Source organism: Nipponia nippon, unplaced genomic scaffold (assembly GCF_047370975.1).
Source record: "Nipponia nippon isolate SJK-2023a ecotype South Korea unplaced genomic scaffold, ASM4737097v1 scaffold_4, whole genome shotgun sequence".
Classification (NCBI taxonomy): Eukaryota; Metazoa; Chordata; class Aves; order Pelecaniformes; family Threskiornithidae; genus Nipponia; species Nipponia nippon.
Window position 1 is genome coordinate 123,276,270 of NW_028262358.1, and position 15,816 is coordinate 123,292,085.

The following is a 15,816-nucleotide window of genomic DNA, read 5'->3' on the forward strand; positions in this document are numbered from 1 at the left end:
CTGGGTGAGGGCCAAGGGGCACTTCACAGCACCCATCACCCAAAGCCAAGGGACCTCTGAACCTGCCTCGAGGACCTGCAGTCCTCAAGAATCTGATTGAAAGCCCCCTATCAGGAGCTACGGGGTGGTATTAAAGGTCAGAAGAGGGCCTCCCTTCCACTGGGGCTGATTTCAGGAAGGGGTTTTGGCCCACTGATCCCAGTCTGACATAAGTAGGGGCTGGCATGAAGCAGATACTCACTTCCTCAGGGGCATGCCTTGCCCACCATGATGCCACACTGCAAAAGTGGTTCCAAGAAACCCTGAACTTTAACCAAGGTAAATGGGAAAGAAAGCGATAAGCAAAGATTGCTGTTCTCCACCACGAAAAGATGTGTCCTAGATCAGGTCCTGGCTTGGCCAGCACCCAGCCCCCTGGCAGGAGGACCTCTGTCTCCCAGAGACCACACAGCCAAACAGTGGGAAAGAAGTTATTGTTCCCAGTTGCTCTACCATGCTACCACTAACCCCTTCCCTTCCAAATTTGAGGTAGAAATCCTTCATTTTGTAAGCAGTGGGCCAAAATCATGTGAGCCAATAGGACCTAGTGGAGATGGCCATAGTCCATCGAGTGGGTCCATCTCCTGGCAAGTAGGGAACCTGTTTGCTGGCACAAATGCAGCTAATGAAACCCACTTCAGTCTGCATCCATTTGCACAAAGCCTTGCATGAGATTTATATGGGACTTCACCTCATATTAACCCCATGTTCTTTCAAGGAAACGTGGCAGGGACCCAGAGTTCCTCAGAGGCCAGGACACAGTTCATTAGCGTGTAATTGCATGACCAATTACAGCAGAAAAGCTAAAAGAAACGTAAACAGAAAGTCCAGCCCCCAGCTACAAGCTACTAGATCATATCCACGTCCTTGCACAGTGCATACAAGATGCAAAGGAAGGTTTGATGGCTCCGGGAAGTGTAATTAGCTTGCAGTGATGAGTGGGAGACTGGGAACAATATTAGTGCAGCATATATATCATCTTTTAAACAAGTCCTGTTTACATATAACAAGCTCCCATGACCTGTGCCCTGAACTTAAACCTTCCCTTTTGCTCTCTTATCCACTCATCTCTGGGTTTTTGCATCACTGGGTGAAAGGGAAGGTCAGTCTGTTGGTTAGCAAGCTCGCTTGGCCCTTAGGAAATGCAGATGAATAGATCTGGAAAGGGCCTTGAGAGGTTGTTCAGATCATTTCCCAGCCCCGTGAAGGAGAAACTACACATAAATCAGTGCATCTATCTGATGGTCTTATCAAGTATCACACCTAGATTGTGTACATCACCTTGTGTCCCATCTGTCCTGGGTTTTCTCTGCCATAGACTGAATGATCCCCTTTGTCCCTGCTCAGTCCCATGGCCCTGCATGCCCCAGTGACCCTGCTCCATCCCTTAGCTTTGCCTTTTAACTCCAGGATGATGCCCACAATGTAGAGAGGCTGGTAGCAAGGCTCTTCATCTCCATCCAAGTCCTGGTACTGTCTTCTGGAAAATCCTCCTTCCTCCAAAAAGCCCATTTTTTTAGTCCACCACCCCCACATGCACATGTACAGGGGTTGTTTGGGTCAGTGGGACTCATCCTGGCCAAACCTATGCCCACAGCCAAACGGGTGAGTGGGTGCAGAGCAGGAGCACAGCTCTGAGCCTGCCTACAGCTTCATACTGGCTCCAGTACTGCCCTTCCCACGCAGCTGAAACTAAGTCAACTCTTTAATTATGCCACATTTCCCAAAAAAGGGACAATGTTCCAGGGAATGTGCTTAAATATATGTTTAATGTATATCTTGAAGCAAGCACTTTCAGTGAGGCAGGCTGCGTGGCGGGGACAGAGAGACCTCCTAGCACCAAGAGAGGGATCTCCAAGGGGATGGGACCGGGGCAGGGTGGGTCCTCAGCAGTGCCGGGGGGCTCAACCTGCTCCATGCAAGGGGTATAAGGGACAGACATGGGTCAGGCCCTGCCGTAAACTGTGCAAATATGCTATAAATAGATGCAGTTTCCTGCTGGAGCCTGTTTGTTGCTGTTTTAAGGGCCTGAGCCAGGTCTTGGTGCTAAAGTCCCCATGAAGCTGAGGGGAGCAGAGGATGTGCTGTTGCAGATAAGAGCGGTCCTCACCACACCAGTGCCCAGGCTGACCCCAGCACCAGCTTTTCTCTGAGGCAGAGCCCCTGTCACCATGCTGTGGCCCAGAAGGTGGGTGCCCAAGACTTTCTGGGGTTGAAGACAACTCGCCTCCTCCCTGTCGATGAGTCAGTTCCTTGCCATGCCTCCCTTTGACCTGCTGCAACTCCCTGGGAGGCGAGTCCTGTTGAAATGACAAGTCCCTTGCAGCAGGATTAGAGATTGGGAAAGGCTCATTCAAGAAGGGAAATTCCTTAATCTCCATCCATTTTTTAAAGTAGCCCAGAGAAATACCTGCCAGGATGAGTTCAGGTGGTGTGATCCTACCTTGGAGCAAAGGCATGAGAATAGGAGCTCTCCTGCAAACTCTTTGATCCTGTGATCGTCGCCAGACTCAAAACAGCATTGGCAGGAATAGCACAAACCTCACTGTGAGTCCTTCTTGCTGCTGGCCGTGGCCTTCATCCCTGAAGGCCTCATCCCTCAACGCATGAGGTTTTTGCAGGAAGGGCTTGCAGGAAAGTCTGCGCCATGCTCAGCTGCAGTGATCACAGTCTCTGGGGCTGGAAGTAGATGTTAGCATCCTCATACTCAATCTCACACTTCATCTTGCAACCAAAACCATCCTGCCCTCATTTACCTGCTCGTCCTTCCCACAGACATCATGGACTTCCACCAGCTGAAAAAGGGAGACCTCAGGCTGGAAAGGACCTTTGGCCTTGAGAAGTCCCTGGCCAAGCTACTGCAGCAATCCCTTCCCATAAACCCAGCCATGAGCTGCACATGTGAAATGGATTATTTAATAACACCCCTACTTCTGGTTTGCATCCCATGGTGAGGGTCCCCTTGCCCTTCATGCAGAGACTCGTATCTCCTGCCCACCCAGCTGATGGCACCGGGCACTGGGTCCGCGGCACTCACATGAAGGGCTCCCTCCATGGCTCAAAAGGGAGAGCAAAGCAGAGGAGAGCAGCAGGGCTGTCCTGCCTCCTGTTCTGCCTCTCTTTATAAGCAAAATGTCTCCAGAATAAATACAGAACCCCTGAATTAGGGTTGTGGGAGCCGAGACAGTTTGCAGGTACCACTATTTGCTGCAGCTCAAATTGTCTGTTTCTCAGAAAGCAATACATAGAGTTAAACTTGAGAGCTACTGCTTCTGACCTCAAAACCATAGAGAATTTATGCTCCTGTTTTGATTGGGACCTACAGTTTCGAGGAATAGGCATTTTATGCACCCAGACCTCCTAGAAATCACTGAAACCATTTTAGACTATGAATAACTTTTAAAGAGGAGCCCACTCTGACACTGAACTGCTCCCTGCTAGCGGGAGAGCCTCCTTTTCACCTATCTGTGCCTGTAACCCATCATTTTCTATATCCACACATGTATAAACACAGCCTTTTGTCTGCTTGAGATGAAGTCTGGCTTTCTCTTAGTGCCTGGGGCTGTTTTCTCCCTCTGACCTGTAGACCCACCAGCACATGAAAAAGACCCTTCAGCTTCTCCTGGCTCCTGGCACAGCCTCCACCCCATACAAGCTGGGTTGAAGACCCCTTGGACAGCTCGGGCTCTCCCCAGACACCTTTCCCTGAAAAACTGTAATAAGGGCAGCCACAACGTTAAACCACCCCATGCATTCAAATCCCTCCTGGTCCTCCTTTGAGGTTCCCCTTCCCCAGCGTTCCCGGCTATCCCTTGTTCCGCTCCTCCCTCCCCAATCTGCTCAAGCCAGAGCAAAACTGCAGAAAGAGAAAAAAAACTTGTTCCCAGCTCCAGCCCCCAGGGAAAAGGTCTGGGGAGCTAATTATAGACTAATGCACCAGAGCCATCAATGATTCAGGAAGCTCTGAAACTGAGCTGGAGACGAGATTCAGGATGGTCCTTGCTCAGCGGCTGAAGCACTCGGTGCTGCTCTGCCCCTGGGGTCAGAGTGGCCAAGGCGTGGGTGGACACGTGGGATGCAGCACTGTCATCCACGCATTTCAAGGGGCAGACACCAGATTCAGGCTCCCCATTCTTTCTCCTGCTTCACCTACAAATGAAGATGGTAGGATCTTGCTCTTCTCCAGGGTTCAAGCCACCAGGCTCCAGCTTGCTGCTAGGCTCTCCCTCCCAAGAAAGACACAAGTCCCATTTATCACCTCTTCCCACACTCAGCTCTGTGCTTTTCTCTACCCTGAGTAAGGTTTTGAGTCTGCTGGAAGAGGATTTTATTTGTAAGGTTGGGGTTAGGGTATCCGTACAGCACTTTCTGGCACTGTAGAAATGCTCCACTCTTTTACATCCTTGAGATGTGGGGATGAGGTGGTCACACCTTTCTGAGCAGCTCTTAAATTTAGAGGGAGCAGGGAGAAGGAAAACTGGAAGGTAAAAGCCTGAAGCTGAAGTTAACACAACAGCACAGGGGGCATCTCTTGCTAAATTGGGGATTTAACTCAGCCTTGGATGCATTTCTCATCAGCTGAGCTTCTGGAAGGACACATGCCCACTGCACCTCAGCTTCAGCAAAACAAGAGTGATTGCATTTGCTAAGGTAGATGAATCCAAGCAATTTTGATGTCAGCACACCCCGAAAACACAGTCCAAGGGTCTCCTGCCTGTCTCATGCAGACACCACACATGTACACCTAGATGAGCTCTCAAATACACCTACGTCCAGCCCCACAGCTACACGTGTGTACCAGTGCCTGCACAGGCTGGCCCCACGGACACACCACCGTGTGCTGACACACACAAGTGTGCACAAACAAGTTCAAATAAGGAGAAAGTATTTAGGGGTGGCTAAATTCAGGTTTCTAACACCACAGAAGAGGGGGCAAGGAGAAATCCCACCCAAAGCACATGGCACCCACAGCACTCAATGCAATTAAAATTGAAGGCAAAACTCCATCAGGGCACTGGTCCCTTGTGCTGACTACACCAGGATGCATCTCCAAAAGTTAGGGCCCTGAAGGACCTGACTTGCTGGACTTGCTCTGAGCATCTTCAGCTGTGGCTGTGACCAGCTCCAAAGCAGGGGTGGTTGTGTAGTCCGGGGTGCCCCTATAGTGGTGAGCAGCCCTTCCCGGCAGCTCTCGCAGCCCTCAGCTGAGGCTCTGGCTCCCTCTCCTGACACCTTTTACTGGTCCAGACATCCTCCCAAAAGCTGCTGGGGAAGGCACTGGGGTTGTTTATCGCCCATCAAGTCTGGGCCACAGGCATGAACAAAACCACTGAGGGGCTCAGGCATCCCTCAAAATCCAGTTTTGGTGACGGTTCACCCGCAGAAATCTTTGAAGGAATAATCGAGTGCAATGTGCTTCAGCAAAGTGTCTTCCAGAAAACCATATTAAGCATGCTGAACCAAACCAAAGCACCGCCAGCACCATGCCAAGCACAGCCATCCATCTAGGATACGCATCTTTGCCCCAGCCCTACAGGGAGCTTCCCTCATGCCCATCTCTTTCCAGTGCAGCAGGGTTTGCGCATGGGAGAGGTTCTCTTGCTTCTCTAGGCCCCTTTGGCCAGAGGTGTCTCCTGGGGCAGGTTTCACAGTCCCCTAACCCCATCAAAATCCACACCATGGTCCCTGGGGGCCAGGTCACCGGCAGCTCATCCTTGGAACCTCTGCATTGAGGAAGGTGAAACCAGGAGAGCAGCAGCAGAGACAAGCCAGAGAAGGAAGCATCCCTGAGCCAAACCCAGGGGACCAAGCACGGCAGAACCCCGAACCTCTGTGGGAGGTTTAGGAGAGGGATGATGCTATCACAAGGAGGAACATGTTTAAGTAGATATTAGTTGACCACAGGAGCAAGGAAAGCCTTCTGGAACCCAAGAAATTAACTTGCAAGGCTGTGCTTGGTCCCCTCCTCATCAGGCTGGTCCCCCACGGAGGTGCCAGCAGCAGCACAGGGCTCAGCCCTCCCAGTCTCCTGCTCCTGGCTGTCCTCTGCCCCTGCTCCTGCTCGTCTGACGGGTTCCCACCAGTAGATGGCAAGACAAGCCCACATTTTGGGGTGAGAGCAGTCATGAGCCCCAGGGAGAGAGACCTGTGTCAGGGAGAGGATTCTCTGGTGTGTAATATGGGGTTCAGCTCACCCCATGGCATCTCTTTCTCACTCCTTCCAGCTGTCCCTGCCCCAAAATTTCTACAGACTTGTCATTTTTTGTCTCTCTAGCTCTCAGTGCAGCCTGGCTGAAATCAATCTTGGGATGCAATTATAGCTGGGGAAGTGCTGACAGGCAGACAGACAGACAAACAGTCAGGCATACAATGCTTCATTTCCTTAGGAAGTAGGCTAAAAAATGCCTATGGCACTGAAGCCTGGGGAAGAGCAAGGGGCAATGACCAGATTTCAAGTCCTTTAGAAAATAACTGAAAAAGCAATGCTGGTCTCATGCAAACCCCCTTGCAGATCACCTGGTTGCATTCCCTGCCTGAATTTGGCCTTCTTGGGAGAGATTTGGTTCACACACCCCCACTTCCCATTTTTAATGCCCTTGGGATTTATTCCAGGGACCACTTTCCTCTCTCTCCACAAGATTCCCATCCTGCCCTCCTGCTTACGGGGCCACGTGGGTTTCTGAGGCATCATGCACGGCTTAGGGCAGGAGATCTCCTCTCCCCAGAGCCGGGGACCATGCCGCAAACCTCTCCCGGTTGCTGGCACAGGCTCGGCAGCAGCGTGGCACTTGCTGTCCCCTAACGGTGCCTGGAATCACTTTGGGCGTTACAAGAACCACAGCATGACCGGGGGTCCACAAGTTATCACCATGCACATGGACTTATCAGACACCCAAGTTTAACCTTGCCAACATATGGAAGAGGTACAGGGGGAAAAGGAAAGTTTAAAGCAAAACGCATCATATTGCAGAGTAACTGCACTGCTCAGGTTATAAAGTAATGTTGGATTCACCCTGAAATGTCGATCCACAGCTGGACAGGGAAAAAAGGCAGGGAAAATGGTGATGAAGTTTGCTTAAAAAAGTTGTGGGGAAGGGGAGAGCTGGTTTCACATAAACATGTGTATCCCAGTTGTGCACAACCATCAGTTTCCCTTAAAAAAAAAAAAAAAGGCACAAACAAAAAAATCCGAACAGAATCCAGTATTTGGGAAGTCTTGCATCATCAGCCCCTGCAATATATCATGGACAAGACCTTCAAGATCCAGACTGGAGAGGGGAGAGGGTGTAGCAATGCAAAGTGGCTTCTTTGGCCTGGGCTCACTGTCTGAGGATGGAGAATCCCCCACCTTCCCACTTCTCTGAAATCGCTCCTTGAGCAACTTCTCTGAGGCCACAGAAGAAACCTGGGCCACGTATACCTCTGACACCAACCTTGGCCATGGAAAAGCCCTTTCCAAAGACTTCTGCTGCTTAAGTAGTGTTGCTCGCCCCACGTACACCCCAAATCGGGGCAATCGCTGCACACCCAAGTGTCTCCCACACCCAGAAGAGCAGCAGCATTCACCACCTCCGCTTCTGCCTCCCGGCCAAAGACAGCGCTAATTAATTAATGGTTTCTGGGGAGAGGACAAGTCAAGCCTTAAATTAAACTTTCCACTTCAACAGGCGTCTCAGCAGGGATGGAGACCCCTGCCCTGGCCAGACGACAAATAAAGCTGCAAAAGGCTCCACGTGTCTCAGAAGAGATGGAGATGCCATTTCTTGTGGCATGGCAGGTGGCTGTGATGGAAGGGGATTTGGAAACTAGCACACAAGCAGCTCAAGCCCCGAGCTCAGCAAATATCTAATCACCATCCCTGGAAAAAAAGCCATCATGAAGAAACGTTGGCCAGAGCAATGAGCAGAAACTTCTTGGCAATAACTGCAAGGTGTTGGAAGAGCATCCAGGCTTCGAGTTCCCCAAGTGGAGCTGCTGGCAGCGTTGCCACCAGGGTGAGCGGCACTCCTCTCCCTACGTTTTTATCACTGCATTCAAAATGTTTACATAGGGCCTTTCTTTCAAAAATGCTGCCTGGGCCTGAATTGAGAGGGAGCTCTTTTAAGAAAATCCCTGAAAAATTTTCCTTATTAAACCCCTGCATTTTGGTAAATAAAAAAAAAAAAAAAATTAATTTAAATTACAATTTTTAAAGTAAATATATAACACCAGAAAATTGAAGAGAAAAAAGAAACAAGCCAACGTCAATGTAATAAATGTTTTTTTCCCCTCCTTTAACGATGGAGAATGCTGGGATTGGGAAGACATTTGGAAAAATCTTCCCAACTAAAGCTGAATCCAATGCTTTTGACCTTGCTTTGCACTCCCTGCAAAGGAGAGAGGGTGGAGGGCACCACCAGTGCCTCAACGGATGTGTGGTGGAGCTGGGACACCGCATGTTGTTGGATTTTTTGAGAAGGACATCTGGCAGAGAGCTCTGATCACCCTGTCCCACTGGTCACCCCAAGTCTCAGAAACCCCCTGGGAAGGTCTCAAATCATCGTGTTCTGTCTAGACAGCATTTTGAGGGAAAGCCAAAATGCCAGGGCAGGGGCCGACAGCCAAATTTCAGCTCCTCCTCCCATCTTTTTGCCTTCCCCTCTGGGTTCCCCCTTGCACACCCATTTCAGCTGTGGCCAACTCCAGGACTCCCCATTGTCCAGGCTACATGGGGCCTTCACACTTCTCTGCTTGGCCTCTTTAGGTTGTCCACTGAGTATTGTATGGTTTAGCAAGAGGGACACAGGTGAGATGGAAGAAGACCCTGTAGGGACAAGGAATGAGGAGACTTCGATTCCTGTGTTTCGGCCGAAGGAGGTGGCAGATGGATACACACCAGGGTCATGTCCAAGCCCCAAAAGGGCCAGCTAAGGGAGATCCAACGGTGGTAGGTCACAGCCTCCAGCAAACAGCTTAGGGGCTGTGGTTTGGGGTCCCTCCTCCTCCTTGGGTTCCCAGCCCAATGACACCTTTTTCCTCCTGTGCATGGTGCAGCTGCCCTTTCTCCATCACAATCCCCTTCACCGTGGTGGCTGCAGCTCTGTGGCAAGCTCCAGGGAGTCAAAATCCCTCCAAACTGCCCTGGACCCTTGCACAGACACCCTGTCTGGATCAGGCCATGGTGTGTCCCAGGGACCAAGGTACAACCATTCCCATGCAATGTGGATCTGACTGGCCCTGCTCTTGCCACTGGCTGAGGACCTGCAGGGTTCGCTGTCAGGCATACGTGCCGGGGGACATATGAGAAACATCCCCCCTCTCTCTCCCAAAGGCTCAGCGTTATCTTGGGCAAACGTCCCAGCCCCTGTTGCCAGGCAGGGAGGCTGGAGGTGGAAAATCTGCTCCTGGCATTGATCCCGGCACACACTGCCAACAGAGCAAATACCCCTGGGCAGCCATGGGTCATCGGCAGCTCAAACATCTGCTCTGTCATCTATGGCATGTCTCGAGTGAGACCCTGCTGCTCTTATGCAATGGATGGGGCAGTTTTTCCACCCAGCAAGAAGACCACAAGGCTGAGGATCAGCTGGATGGAGAAATAAAGATGTTGCTGTTTTCTTGGCAGCTCGTCAGCCAGCCATCAGAGAAAGCAGCTGAGCAAACCTCTGGGTACAGCCTGTTCTCTGCTTGGTGTCATCATGAGGCTTTGCGAGTCCTCTGTGGTTAACGGGGGAGGTGATATTCATGGACAAGGGATGGAAGAGGTGGTGCCACGGTGGAAATCAAGGGCTGAACCTTAACCACTGGGCGTGTGGAGCCGATGTCCACAGGGAAGTTTGAACATGCAGTGCAGTGGAGTGATGGGGGCCATGCTGAATCCCTAGTGAGCACTGGGGTCCTGCTGCTCCTGGCAAGAGCCCAGATTTGGCTGGAGTCCGCTTTCTACCCATATGCTGGATACAAACCCCTCCAGTCCCCATCAGCACACCTGAGCAGCAGCAGCTCCTCCAGGGAGGCTGCTGCATGGTCTGGTGGGGAAACCAGAAGATCGGCTGTCCTGGGCTTGGACCAGGAGGATCTGCACCCCATTGACTCCCTCTCCTCCTGCTCTCAGCACTGGTAAAGATGGCTGTTACCTGATTGGGGATTTTTTTTTTTGTTATATATGTCAGGTTTCATACCACCTTCAAGTGGGGAAGAGATTGCCAGAGGGATTGGGTTATTCCCAGGTTCCAAATTACATTTGGCTTTAACAGGGCCAGCTGTGACACCTATTGGGCCGTGGCACAACTTCAAACCTCTGTAACATACACATAACCATGGAAAATAACAAGACAACATGGAGGGAGGAGAGATGACATAAAAAAAGAGTAATACCAAGAAAGGGAAATTGCTCATTTATTGTCCTTTCTTCCCTTTGCATTCCCCAAAGGCAAGTGCTAGGGAAGATCGTGGAGGGACACATGTGTGGGTGTGAGGGCGCTGGACTCAGGCAGAGGGAGGGGGCATCTATTTGCAAAAGAAACATTTTTTATTTCATTATTAGACACACGCATCAATCAGCTGCAAGACACAAATCCATACCAAACCAAGTTTCTGTAGTGCTGGAGCTCAATATTCCACTTATTCCATGAAACGGCATCCTTGGGGTGATGTTTCTGAGTAAGTAAAAACACTCAGACACTCTGTGATCAGCTCCCTATAAGACACTCTACAGAAAATATCATTTTAGCGGTTTATCACAATTTAGGAAATGTTGGCAAGCCATATCTGAGCAATAACAGTGTAATTCCTGTATTTACCAAAGGAATGTACGAGCATTGCTGTGGCCATATAATGAAAACCTGTGAGTCCACTCAATTAAGTAAGATAATTAAAATATAAACAATGATTATAAATAAAATAGTAATAAAATATTAAAACCCTGCACTTTTCAAAATTAGTTACAGATTTTTGAGCTCATACAGTTCATATTCATTTTCAGAATATTATTTTTCCTTAATATTATAAGGATTAGAAAGGTAGCGATTGTTTCTAAACCTCATATGAGAGCCTCTCAGAATCACAAGACTCCAGGAGGCAAGGCTTTAAAAAAATGCACTAAATCTCATGAATCTTGGGCTTCAGGTGCAAAGAACCGTCAGTGACGGTTGAAGGGGAAGCGGATGGTCAGTGGATGAACTCTGGACTTTGCTTTGTCTCCTCTGACACATTGCTTTCACAACAGCTCTGCTATGACGGGTCTTTACCATGGCATTACAGAAGAGCTGGTGAGATTAAGGACCTATTGCACCAGACAGGTAAGGAGAGATCATCCTTGCAGCAATGCTCGCTCTTGCCAAGAAATGATCGGCTCGCTGGTGTCCTTGGAGCTGCACTCTGATGTGCCCTGCCAAGAACCTCTTCTGTTGAGGACTGGTCTAAAGGTCATCCCACCCATCCAGCAATACGCTGTGACCTCACTGCAGAGGGAAATTCCTGGGGTTGTGTTTATCCTGCCGGGAGCACGGTCCCAGCCCTTTTCCCTGGACAAGGAGGGGGCTGCAGAGGCCCACAGGACCAGGAAGAAAGGCAGGGACATGCTGAGCAACCAGCAGCAAGGTGGAGGACACATCTGTTGAGCATAAGAGGGCCAGGGGACATACGTTTTGGTTAGGGGAAGATATTTAAAAGCCTCCTCATGCTTCTTCCCAAGTGTGGTTGGATGGCCAAGTCCCAGGACCTTGGTGGGAAGGGTAGGCTGGAGATGGCCAAGCCTGTTTGTGTGGGGCCCAAGGAGGGACACATCCCAATCCACACTGCTGTGCCAAATCCCCTTTCTCCTGCTTCTTGGTTCCCCATACTGGATGCTGCGACACCCGCACGACAAACTGACAAACCTGAGCAGAGCCTGGGCCCTCTCTGGCTGGCACAGTCTGGCTATAGCCATATATTGGAGTTCTTTGCCCTCCAAAACAGGGTCACTGCATCGAAACTGCCTGCTGGGTATGGTTCTTCCTCTGGGCTAATCCCTGGCCCATTCCCAGGGATGGGGTTGGCAGGTAACGTAATGAGAACGGGCATCAGCTATAATCTGGGTAAAACAGTCCCCAGTCCCAAATCCCCTTCCTGCCCCAAGGCTACTTTCCTCACTCCCAAAGTGACAGGGATTCGGACCCTCAGCCGCTTTTCTCCTTAGGACAGTGGCAGATGGTGTCAATCAAAGCCATGGATCCAAGGACATCCACAACCAGTGCACACACTGGGAGCTAACTCACATGAAGGGTCTCATTTGCTCCTCTAGGAAAGTCTGGCTGAGAAACCTGAGATTACACCTGTGCTAAGAAATAACCCTTCCCTCAGCTTTACATGAACCTTCAGAAGAGCTGAGGAGATGTACAGAGATGTCTTCAAACCATCCAGGTCTATCTGCCTCCAATCACGACTCCAAGCCCTTTTTTCTTTCCTCTTCCATCTGTCTACATCCACCTCTCATCATACAGTAAGACTAAAACTCCAGGACCAGAACGATCTTTCCAGCCTGTGTCTGCACAGTGGCATGGGGACCACTCTGTATTTAAAGACCAAAGTGACTACAATAATACAAAGAAACAGGAAGACCTTCAAGCATTGACATCTGTAAGGGGTTTCTGCTTTTCCTGGTGCTCAGATGAGGTCTGCCCAAGCAGCCCGGGAAGATGTGGCAGCTAGAGAAATTAGTATTTCTGTGCTGGGGAAATGCCTTCTGGATCAGGAAAGGAGTGGAGTTTCTCGCTGTCTGAAATCCTGTGAGGTGAAACACATTTCAAGATAAAAGGTTGCTCTGGAAAAATAGAACTGAACGTCCTGTTCTAGTAACATCTATATGGGAAGTTTCTGACTTCACTCAAAAAAATGTCATTCGTAGAAAATCTATGTATTTTCCACATGAAATGTCATCAAAACCAGAACTTTTCCCTCTTTTTTGAAGTTGGCACTTTCAGCTAGAAAAGCATTTAGCAGTGAGTGCCTGCAGCAGCTCCCAGGAAGATCTTGGTGGGCCCTCAGACTGGCTGGAGAATGAAAACGTCCTAAATTGTTCCCAATTACACTATCATCAGGTGCAGGAAGCAAACTCCTTTTCTGGCTGAGCAATGCCCACTCCAGATTTGAGTCCCACAATGATGCTGCTGAAGCAGGACAAGAAGAAACGGCCTCAAGCTGCGCCAGGGCAGGTTTAGGTTGGATATTAGGAAAAACTTCTTCACCGAAAGGGCTGTCAGGCCCTGGCACAGGCTGCCCAGGGCAGTGGTGGAGTCCCCATCCCTGGAGGGATTTAAAAGACGGGTAGACGTGGTGCTTGAGGACATGGGTTAGTGGTGGGCTTGGCAGTGATAGGTTAACGGTTGGACTCGATGATCCTAAGGGTCTTTTCCAACCTTAATGATTCTATGATTCTAAGCACAAATGTCTTTTGAATCCTGTCTCCGCTGGCAAAAGCCAGCCATGTGTGCCAGCTCTCTTACCTGCTGTAGGGAGCTTCTGTCATCTTTAAACACCCGGGTTTATTCCAGAAGCTGGCTCTGGCTGGAAGAGGTAGGCATCATCACAGCCATCCCCGTGCGACATAAATGAAGCACCCAGGAAGGAGAGCAACAGCATCCTTCTTGCGACGCTGCTACCCCGCCGCTATGTGCGAGCCCACCCCCTGCGCCCTCCCTCAGCCCCAGCGTGCCGCAGGCGCTCAGACCCGCGGTGCATTTAGGATCGCGGACAATTATGGTATGAATCCAAAAATAGCCTGAAGAGCACTCGTCTGGCCAGAACCTCCAGGGGAAGGGCAAATGTTTCGCAATGCCAGCTAACGTTCATCTAAAATAGAAACAGCCTGCCCCGAGGGGGCCAGGAAAGCCCCCAGCCCTGCCCAAAACACGGGGTGTCGTGGGTGGGGGCTGCAAGGCGGGTATCCCAGCCCCCGGCGCCATGCTCCTGCCCTCTGGCTAAACCTGCTGCTCTCCTCTCTCCACCTCCCCAGGCCTGACTTCTCTTTCCTGGAGGCACACAAAGCTGCCGACAAATGGTATGCTACAGCCTGACCACCCCCGGAGGAGCAAAGTTTTCCAAAAGCACAGAGGTTCATCACCCACAGCCCTCTCGCTGTTTTGCTGAGGGAAGAAGGCTCCTCCTCTTCTGCACCTCTCTCTGATGTCTTAAGCAGCCAAGAGTGGAAAGCAACTGCGTCTGTATGGGCTAAACCAAAGGAATTAAGTTTAAGATCTTGGGAATTAATCATCGCAACGGGACCCAGACCCAGGCAGGATTTGCATTTCTATCCCAGGCTCGGTCAGTGACTTTCAGGATGACAGAAAGACCCTTTCCCCACGCCCCGTTTCAAATTCAGCCGTCTGGGTATTAATAGCGCATCGCCACAGCAGCACATAGCTCAGGACCGACTTCAAAACCCAGGGGAAGCTGGACAAGCACGCTCCATCAGCACTCATCCCTTGAGAAGGAGCAGAGCTCCGTCCTTTAAAGCTTTTTAGCGCACGCCTACCAATAACCACGGCGTCAGCGCTGCTTCAGCTCTGTGCGTTCCCTCTTACATGGAACAGCAAAGGGAGGGCAACGAAGGCAGCCACTACTCACTGTATGAGGTTCAACAAGGCTCAGGGCCGGGTCCTGCACTTGGGGCACAACAACCCCATGCAACGCTACAGGCTGGGGGAGGAGTGGCTGGAGAGCTGCCTGGCTGAAAAGGACCTGGGGGTGTTGGTTGACAGCCACCTGAACATGAGCCAGCAGTGTGCCCAGGTGGCCAAGGGGGCCAGTGGCACCCTGGCTTGTGTCAGGAATGGTGTGGCCAGCAGGAGCAGGGCAGGGATCGTCCCCCTGTGCTGGGCACTGGGGAGGCCGCCCCTCGAATGCTGTGCTCAGCGCTGGGCCCCTCACCCCAAGGCGGCCATGGAGGGGCTGGAGCGTGGCCAGAGCAGGGCAGCGAGGCTGGGGCAGGGGCTGGAGCCCAAGGCTGGGGAGGAGCGGCTGGGGGAGCTGGGGGTGCTCAGCCTGGAGAAGAGGAGGCTGAGGGGAGCCCTCATCGCTCTCTGCAACTGCCTGAAAGGAGGCTGGAGCCGGGGGGGGTCGGTCTCTTCTCCCCAGGAACAAGCGATGGGATAAGAGGGAACGGCCTCAAGCTGCACCAGGGCAGGTTTGGGTTGGATATTAGGAAAAACGTCTTCCCCCCCAAAGGGCTGTCAGGCCCTGGCACAGGCTGCCCAGGGAAGTGGTTGAGTCTCCGTCCCTGGAGGGATTTAGAAGCCGGGTAGACATGGTGCTTGAGGACATGGTTTAGCAGTGGACTTGGCAGTGCTGGGTTAACGGTTGGACTCGATGATCTTAAGGGTCTTTTCCAACCTTAACGATTCTATAATTCTATGAAAGAGAGACAGAAAATGGCTGAAGACAGACCAAGTGGCTTCTCAGCACGAGAAAGGGCTGAGGAATCTAGAAGTGACAGAAGAACATTTGAAACCCAGCACTTTCTGGACAGCTGCCATCTACAAGCACAACCCCTACACCGGCCCAGTGGCTCGCTGACAATTAAAGGGTGACCATGCTGTATCTGCCTGTGAGCAACTCTCTGCTACGCAGAGCAACCGGAATAATTAGCAGGAAATTAAACGCACATACGAATGTTTGAGAGTCACTGCACAGACCGGGGGAGCTGTATCTTTGTGCCTCAAATCATGCATCACTTCTGCAGCTGAAGAAAAGGCTTCAGCACTAACCAGCATCTTTCATCACTGCTCTTGCGTGCTCTAAAGAAAGATGCGAAAACAAGGG